This window comes from Brassica napus, chromosome C1 (genome assembly GCF_020379485.1).
Source record: "Brassica napus cultivar Da-Ae chromosome C1, Da-Ae, whole genome shotgun sequence".
NCBI classification, from domain to species: Eukaryota; Viridiplantae; Streptophyta; class Magnoliopsida; order Brassicales; family Brassicaceae; genus Brassica; species Brassica napus.
In genome coordinates, this window is record NC_063444.1 from 37,270,863 (window position 1) to 37,280,110 (window position 9,248).

Consider the following 9,248-nt stretch of genomic DNA (forward strand, 5'->3'; position numbering starts at 1 on the left):
CCCCAATCTCCATAGGAAATACTCGTCAGCTCAGAAGTTTCATCGGCGAGATTAGAGCATTTGATAAAATTTGTCGGTTGTGTGGTAAGTTTGTTGTTTTGTTTCAACTAAATTATTCAGGAAAAGTTTTCTATTTATGTACTAAACCTTCCAAAACAACTTGACTTTTGAAGGTTATTACTGATTCAGCTAGTTGTACCAAGCAAACTACTAATACATTTGCTTCTCATGTTCCTTTGACTGATATTCCAGTTCTTGGTTCTATTGTGCATAGAGAAAAACATGTACATCGTTTCTAAATTTTTTTTTTTTGTGTTTGTATAATTTACTTCTTTCTTAGACTATTCATAATAGGCTTCCTAATCATGTACTAAACCTTCCAAAAAAAATTAATCATACAGGTTATTACCGATTCAGCTAGCTGTAACAAGAAAACTACTGATACACTTGCTTCTACTGATACATTTGCTTATCCTGCTCCTTTGAATGCTATTCCAGTTTTTGGTTCTATTGTGCAGAGAGAAAATATGTATATCGTTTCTAATTTTTTTTTTTGTATTTGTATGTTTTCCTTCTTTCTTAGACTATTCATGATAGGCTTCCTGATCATGTACTAAACCTTCCAAACAAATTGAATCCTGCATGTTATTAGTGATTCAACTAGCTGTAACAAGAAAACTACAGATACATTTGCTTCTACTGCTATATGATGAAATTTCATATTAATTTTGTTCTATTCGTTTTCATTTCAATGGTTTGTTGATGATTTATATTTTTATTGATCATTTTATGAATGTTGTTTATTTAATGGTTACGTGATATGCACCGGCCACATATATATATATATATATATATATATATATATATATTTGCTTTTGGAGGCCCGTCGAAAATAAGTTGGATTCTTTCCAACTTATGTAATATACAATTTAGGTTTAAATGTGTTTTTCCTCCAAATTTCTAAATCACAATTTGAAATTTCTCAAATATGCCGATATCAATCATTAGTTTTTTATCTGATTTCATTTTTTTAGTTTAAATTTCTTTGTTAGAAAAAAACACACTAATATTCAACTATTCTAGAAACTCATCCTGAAATTTCAAAGTTCTTTCCAACGTTTATAATATAAAATTTACGGTTAAATACATTTATGTTTTAGCTTCTAACCAGATGATTCTCCTCAACCTAGCGACTAAACCCCCTCTCTTACGAAACTGAAACACTTGCCTCATCCTGTGTTCAATCCGATTCCAAATGGAATCGGATCGCTTTTTATTTTTTTAATTGAATAAAAATCAATGAATTATTTATATTTACTTACATCAACAAACAATAGAAAACACACTTGGCCTTGTGGCAACACTTTATTCCCCCTTTCCCTAGAGATCTCGTGTTCGAATCGTGGTAGATGTATATTCGTTCTTTTTTTCTCCAAAATTCCAATTCACAATTTGAAATTTCCCAAACATGCAGATATCAATCCTTAGTTTTTTATTTCATTTCATTTTTTTAGGTTAAACTTCTTTGCTAGAAAAAAACACACTTATATTCCACTATTCTAGAAGATCCATAAATTCCAAAGTTCTTTCCAACGTTTATAATATAAAATTTATTGTTAACAAAGAAAAAAAGAAAATGAGGAGCTTTACAGGTCGATTCTCCGCATGGTCAAGGAACAAACGCAATCTGAATCTGAATGGAATGAGGCTTCGAGCAAAGTAAAATCTATTTTTTCGCTAATTGATCTGCTTGATGTCATTATCAAGGCTGAAAACTTTGACTTCGTTGCTGAATTGGAAAAACTAACAGCTGAGCACATTGAAGTCGAATGAAACTTGGCTAATGTCAAGGATAAAGTAATTTACTAGCTAAAGCTTGGGAAAAGTTGGATGGATGATTAATCTGATATTATCAACTTCCCTCTTATGTTTTAAGACTAATAGACTTTGACATGCGCGTCCGCGCGAGTGTTTTTTCAATTTGTAATGTTGATTTTTGCTATTTAACAATTTACGATTTTTTTTATTTTTTATTATTATTTAACAAATTTTTTTTTGTGAACAAAATATAATTTAACATTTTTTTTATGTTTTATATGTATAGCCTTATTTTCAAGTATTATATTTTGAAAAATTGATCCAAGTGATATATTACATAAGTTACTTTTTATTCTATCCATATTGTGTGCATGAATAATACTTATTGTATTTATTTCGGAAAACAAATTATGGTTATATTTTTGCAAATAAATTGGTTTTTTGACCAAAAACTTAATATATTTTTTTTGATAATATTTGAACCAAAAATAATTTTAATATTTTGATATGAAACTACTAACTAATTTTTTTGGTAATCTTATAGTTCATATATAATTGGATAAGATTATATGTACATGAGAAAACTTAACTTTAATATTTTAAAAAACCAACTTGATGTTATATATTTATATTATTCGATAGTTTCATCTTAGTAAGTGTTAGGTTTTAATCATCTTGTGATCTTGTAGGTATAAGTAGAAAGTTGTTTCGATGATTACAAAGTTCAATAGTCTTATTCTGATTTGACTCGTCTTGTTATAGATTTTTCAGTGAAATCAAAAAGTTGAAGTCTTTAATTTATTCTCGTTATAGTTTCTGGAGAGAGTGAAACCTTGGCTTTCAACTTTCAGCGCAACGTCTTCACCGTTGGCTCCTCCGTTCAAACAGATTGTCATTGTGGGAACCGAAATTCGCACTGTCGATTTCCGTTTAAATAAGGAAACTAGGAAAACTTTAATTTTCCAAAGGACCCGGATATCTGCTAATTACCACACGTCAAGCAATCAGAACACGAGAATAACAACGATAAGAATAGGAAATCGAAAAAGAGAGCAAAGCAGATCTTATTCCGAATCTGCGTATGAGCGTTTACAACAAGGTATAAGCCTGGGCTCGAGAGCTGTCGGCGAGATTCCTAGTTCTAGCAACCCTAAGACGGCTAAACCTAATTGAGTCGCAGCTCGAAATAAAAAAAACGGAAAATTGTCTAAATTGCTCTAAGTGCTAAGTTTGCTCTGAAAAGTCCTCTGCCATGCTCCTCGCCTAGGACTCCTTATATACTAGCTCCAAGGTCGGTTTACGCTTTTACTCTTCTGCCCTTAAGCCGTCATAGCATAAAAATGGAGATATTCCATTTTTCCCGATCTTCCAATTATCTTCAAAACTTCCGTATTTATCCGCGGAAACTTGACATTTATCCTTCCTTGTGGACCAAGCGTAAACCGTGCTGCAGTTTACGGGCTTTTGGTTATGAAATCGTAGGATGTGCCTCGAGTCGTGTTTTAGATCCCTTTGGGCCGTCTTCCGACTCGACAAGTTTACTACGAATTCTTTTTGATAAAGAACGAACTTTCCGCGGTTTCTAATCCGCGAAGTTTGATCGATGAATTTGAATAGCAGAAAACATGGACTGAGCTTGCTACGGTCTTCGAGAGATAGCATTCGAAGGTTTGACGAGAATGCATGGATTGATGTCGTATCGATGTTCGGAAGGGTTCAATCGCTACACAGCGACTGAACTTCGGCTCGAGCCCGGTTGCTACGTAGCGACCAAGCGAGACGATCGCTCGGTCGCTACGTAGCGATCGAGTTTTGGCTCGAGCTCGGTCGCTACGTAGCGACCGAGCCTTGGCTTGAGCTTGGTCGCTACGTAGCGACCGAGCGATCGAATTTCGTTTGTTTAAGACGGCTGGCGTGTTCGTCGGGGCCAATCGACAAACGGGGTGTAAGGTTTTGGTGGTCGCGTTCGGACAATTTGTTCGTATTATCTTCGAATTTTAACTTTGCGACGTCTCGCAGTTGTTTCGAGGATTATACGTGTATCTTTGTGCGTTTGAAGGATGATGATTTTTTTACGATTTTTGGGCCGGATGAGGCTGCAGACAAGAGTTTTAATGTTTTCAGGCGTGTCCTGAAAAATTTTTGTGTTTAACTGAAGCGTAAATGTTTTCCGATAAAAAGGACAACGTATATTGTAGTAAAATTTTTTGAAGTTTCTTAAAAACTCTATTACAATAATGGCGATTTTTCAAGTGGGAGTATACGAGTATACGCCCCCACTCCCCCCCTTTTTAGAGAGGGGGATAGCTGAACTCGTCTTTTGACGAGCTGCCCACGTACCCCTTTCGAGGATCAAGCCATCTCGTAGTTCTGTTTCATGCCGCGAGTGTTCTTACTCGGCGGTAGATGTCGCGATGTCCGCCTTGACCTTGTCGATCGTGGCTGGGTCAACGCTATTTTCCGGATGTTCCGGTTGAGTTGTAGAGTGGGCTTCAGACTTGTGTCGAGCTTCGACGTCCGATGCGTTTGCGTTGGCAGACGTTTTTAATTCATTTTTTCCCGAGGTGATTTTGGCCGAAGATTGGTCTATCTTCGTGCGCTTGCCGTTTACAGCTGCAGAAGTCGTGATTTGCCTTAACTTGTGCTCTGCAAGGAAGCATTGCCGCGACTGTTTTTGGCACCCCCAGATGGCCGCGACTCCGCTTGGGGTTGGGAATTTGAGACCCAGGTGGAAGGTTGGCGGAACTGCCTGATTGGCGTTGAGCCATGAGGTTCCCATGATCACGTTGTAGATAGCGGGATGATCGACCACCGCGAACTCGACAATTTTCGTGATCTCCTTGGCCATGACTGACAATTGGATCGATCCAAGAGTCATCGATACTTCGCCTGAAAAACCCGTGAGTGGTTTTGGCGTCGGAATTACTTCTCCGAGTTTGATGCTCATCCGTTTGAGAGTGTCGCGGAAGATTACGTTGACCGTGCTTCCCGTGTCGACGAGTACCCTTCCGACTTCTAAGTCTCGTATAACAAGATCTATGACGAGCGGGTCGCAGTGAGGTTGATCGATGCCGCCGGCCTCTTCCTTTGTGAAGGTGATCGAGCAATTTTGGCCATCTCGGGGAGGAGAGCATGTAGACCAATTTGCGCTCGACTCCGCCTTCCGTTGGTAAGCCTTGATGGCCGACACAGTGTCGCCGCAGTATTGTGATCCTCCGATGATCATATTGACTCTGCGGCGATTGTTATCGTTCCCTTTGTCGTCTGGCCTCCTGCCGCGTTTATCCCCAGGCTGGTTTTGTTGAGGGGATTTTTCAACGGACGGATTACTGTCCGTCTTTGGAGGGAGATCAGAATCGAGGATCAGATCCTTGACGCTAGTTACTTCCGAGAGCTCTCCAGCGAGTAGCTTCGCGGCAGTTGGTTGTGGAATGTCCTCGGGATTGGTGGAACTCGCTGCGAGTCCATGTGTTGCCCGTGGTCCGACCCTGATCCGAGTTGATCGCATAGTTATGCGCCCCCTGGAGATCTTCCCCCTCGTGATGGTCGTACTTGCCGTTACGAGAGTTCTTCTTTTTCCCTTTCGGGTCTACGTCTTTCGAGGATGGTCTTACTGCCTTATGTTTTTGCGATAAGACTTTAGTTTCCTCCTCTACTATGATATAGTCCGTTTCTTTGTGGAGGGCGTCCTGGATCGTTCGTGGTTTGTCGAGAGTTATCCACTTTCTGAATTTCGACTTGTACCAGAGCGTCTTTCTCAGCGCGTCGATGGCCACTTTGTCGCTTATCCCACTGACCCTTGACATTATCAGCTTGAACCGACTGATAAACTCGCGGAAGGGTTCGTCTTCCCTCTGGGAGAAACTCCAGAGGTCAATATCGGAAGTTTCTCTGTCTATGAATACAGAGTATTGCTTGATAAATTCCGATGCGAGCTGTCGGAAACTCCCGATGGTGTTACGACGAAGGCGTGCGAACCATTCAAGTGCTGCTCCTTCCAGGTTTTCAACGAACAGGCAGCAGTAGCCGGCATCCTTTTCGCCGTCCTTCAGTCTAGCTCTTCCCATCGCGATGTGGAAATCCTGAAGGTGCGCTTTTGGATCGGCCGTTCCATTGTACTTCGGTACTTTGATTTTTCCCGGATCGGACACCCTCATGTCCGAAATGCGATTGGTAAAAGGGGTCTTCCGAGCTCCTTCCAACAGTCGATCGATTTCGGGGGCAGCACTAGTAGCATGATGGATTTGAGACTTTACGGCCCTCACTTCTGTCGGAGTCTTGGTGATGTAGTCGCGAAGATCGCGGATATCCGATGTCTCGTCAGTAGATTTCCGAGCCTGTCGGCGTTTACTGCGAGTGAGCTCGGTTTGTCTTTCAGCCAGCTCCTCCTGTTCGTTCCAATAGGCGATTTCTTCCTCTTCCGTCATTGGTTTTTCGAACGGGAAGCCTTCCCGAGCAGATCGGCTTCTGGTCCTTCTCGGATGTCTATCGACGTCCTCGTCGGTATCTTTTGAAACATCGCTAGGATCCAGGTCAATGTGTTCGGCTTCGTTATCCTCCGAGTCCTTTGCAGGGGGCGGAAGACTTTCAAGGTTCCCCTTTTCGATGGGAGATTTCTCGCTAGGGTTTTGACCGGAAGGTCGTTCCCGCGCGACTCCTGATCTGTCGAGTGGAGTAGCGAAGTCAAGCCTTTTCCCGCGGATTTTGGTGGTTCCGCGGGGGCGGATTGCTTGGGTCCTTGCCGTTAAGGTTCCAACCTGTTGGGTCAAGGTATTCACGAGCTTATCCTGTTCTTCCGACCTTTTCTCATAGGTGGCGAACATCTTTTTAAACTCCTCGAGCGTCGCGGCGTTGGCATGTGCGTAGGCCGCGGATACGTCAGCTACTGGAGTGTGGAGATCGGTGCCGCTGCCTCCGTTAAGAGGATTTTGCACGTTATCCGCGTCGTTAGTTGACATGTCTGATCGAGAGTGATGTGGCTTTTGCGGGTTAGATTGATCTGTACCCCCCCCCCTTCTTCTAGCGCCAAACTGTGGGAACTGAAATTCGCACTGTCGATTTCCGTTTAAATAAGAAAACTAGGAAAACTCTAATTTCCCAGAGGACCCGGATATCTGCTAATTACCACACGTCAAGCAATCAGAACACGAAAATAACAACGATAAGAATAAGAAATCGAAAAAAAGAGCAAAGTAGATCTTATTCCGAATCTGCGTATGAGCGTTTACAACAAGGTATAAGCCTGGGCTCGAGAGCTGTCGGCGAGATTCCTAGTTCTAGCAACCCTAAGACGGCTAAACCTAATTGAGTCGCAGCTCGAAATAACAAAAACGGAAAATTGCCTAAATTGCTCTAAGTGCTAAGTTTGCTCTGAAAATTCCTCTGCCATGCTCCTCGCCTAGGACTCCTTATATACTAGCTCCAAGGTCGGTTTACGCTTTTACTCTTCTGCCCTTAAGCCTTCATAGCATAAAAATAGAGATATTCCATTTTTCCCGATCTTCCAATTATCTTCAAAACTTCCGTATTTATCCGCGGAAACTTGACATTTATCCTTCTTTGTGGACCAAACGTAAACCGTGCTGCGGTTTACGGGCTTTTGTTTAAGAAATTGTAGGATGGGCCTCGAGTCGTGTTTTAGATCCCTTTGGGCCGTCTTTCGACTCGACATGTTTACTATGAATTCTTTTTGATAAAGAACGAACTTTCCGCGGTTTCTAATCCGCGAAGTTTGATCGATGAATTTGAATAGCAGAAAACATGGACTGAGCTTGCTACGGTCTTTGGGAGATAGCATTCGAAGGTTTGACGAGAATGCATGGATTGATGTCGTATCGATGTTCGGAAGGGTTCAATCGCTACACAACGACTGAACTTCGGCTCGAGCCCGGTTGCTACGTAGCGACCGAGCGGGACGAACGCTCAGTCGCTACGTAGCGACCGAGCTTTGGCTTGAGCTCGGTCGCTACGTAGCGACCGAGCTTTGGTTTGAGGTCGGTCGCTACGTAACGACCGAGCGGGACGATCGCTCGGTCACTACGTAGCGACCGAGCTTGGCCGGGCTCGGTCGCTACATAGCGACCGAGCGGGGCGATCGCTGGGGTTCGAGCTCGGTTGCTACGTAGCGACCGAGCGGAACGAGCGCTCGGTCGCTACGTAGCGACCGAGCCTTGGCTTGAGCTTTGTCGCTTCGTAATGACCGAGCGGGATGATCGCTCGGTCGCTTCGTAATGACCGAGCTCGAGCCAAAGCTCGGTCGCTACGTAGCAACCGAGCGGGACGAACGCTCTGTAGCTACGTAGCAACCGAGCTTTGGTTTGAGCTCGGTCGCTATGTAGCGACCGAGTTGGACGATCTCTCGGTCGCTACGTAGCGACCAAGCTTTGGCTCGAGCTCGGTCGCTACGTAGCGACCGAGCGGGACGAGCGCCCGGTCGCTACGTAGCGACCGAGCCTTGGCTTGAGCTTGGTCGCTACGTAGCGACCGAGCCTTGGCTTGAGCTTGGCGCTTCGTAGCGACCGAGCTTTGGTTCGAGCTCGGTCGCTACGTAGCGACCGAGCTGGACGATCGCTCGGTCACTACGTAGCGACCGAGCGGGGCAAGCGCTCGGTCGCTACGTTGCGACCGAGCTGGGGCTCGAACTCGGTCGCTACGTAACGACCGAGCGGGACGATCGCTCGGTCGCTACATAGCGACCGAGCTTTGGCTCGAGCTCGGTTGCTACGTAGCGACCGAGTGGGACGAGCGCTCGGTCGCTACGTAGCGACCGAGCCTTGGCTTGAGCTTTGTCGCTTCGTAGCGACCGAGCGGGACGATCGCTCGGTCGCTACGTAGAGACCGAGCGGGACGAGCGCTCGGTCGCTACGTAGCAACCGAGCCTTGGCTTGAGCTTTGTTGCTTTGTAGCGACCGAGCGGGATGATCGCTCGGTCGCTACGTAGCGACCGAGCGGGACGATCGCTCGGTCGTTACGTAGTGACCGAGCGGAATGATCGCTCGGTCGCTACGTAGCGACCGAGCATTGGTTCGAGCTCGGTCGCTACGCAGCGACCGAGCATTGGTTCGAGCTCGGTCGCTACGTAGCGACCGAGCTGGACGATCGCTCGGTCGCTACGTAGTGACCGAGCTTTGGTTTGAGCTCGGTCGCTACGTAGCGACCGAGCGGGACGAGCGCCCGGTCGCTACGTAGCGACCGAGCCCTGGCTTGAGCTTGGTCGCTACGTAGCGACCGAGCGGGATGATCGCTCGGTCGCTACGTAGCGACCGAGCTTTGGTTCGAGCTCGGTCGCTACGTCCCGGACGAGCGCTCGGTCGCTACGTTGCGACCGAGCTGGGGCTCGAACTCGGTCGCTACATAGCGACCGAGCGGGACGATCGCTCGGTCGCTACGTAGCGACCGAGCGGGAAGAGCGCTCGGTCGCTACGTAGCGA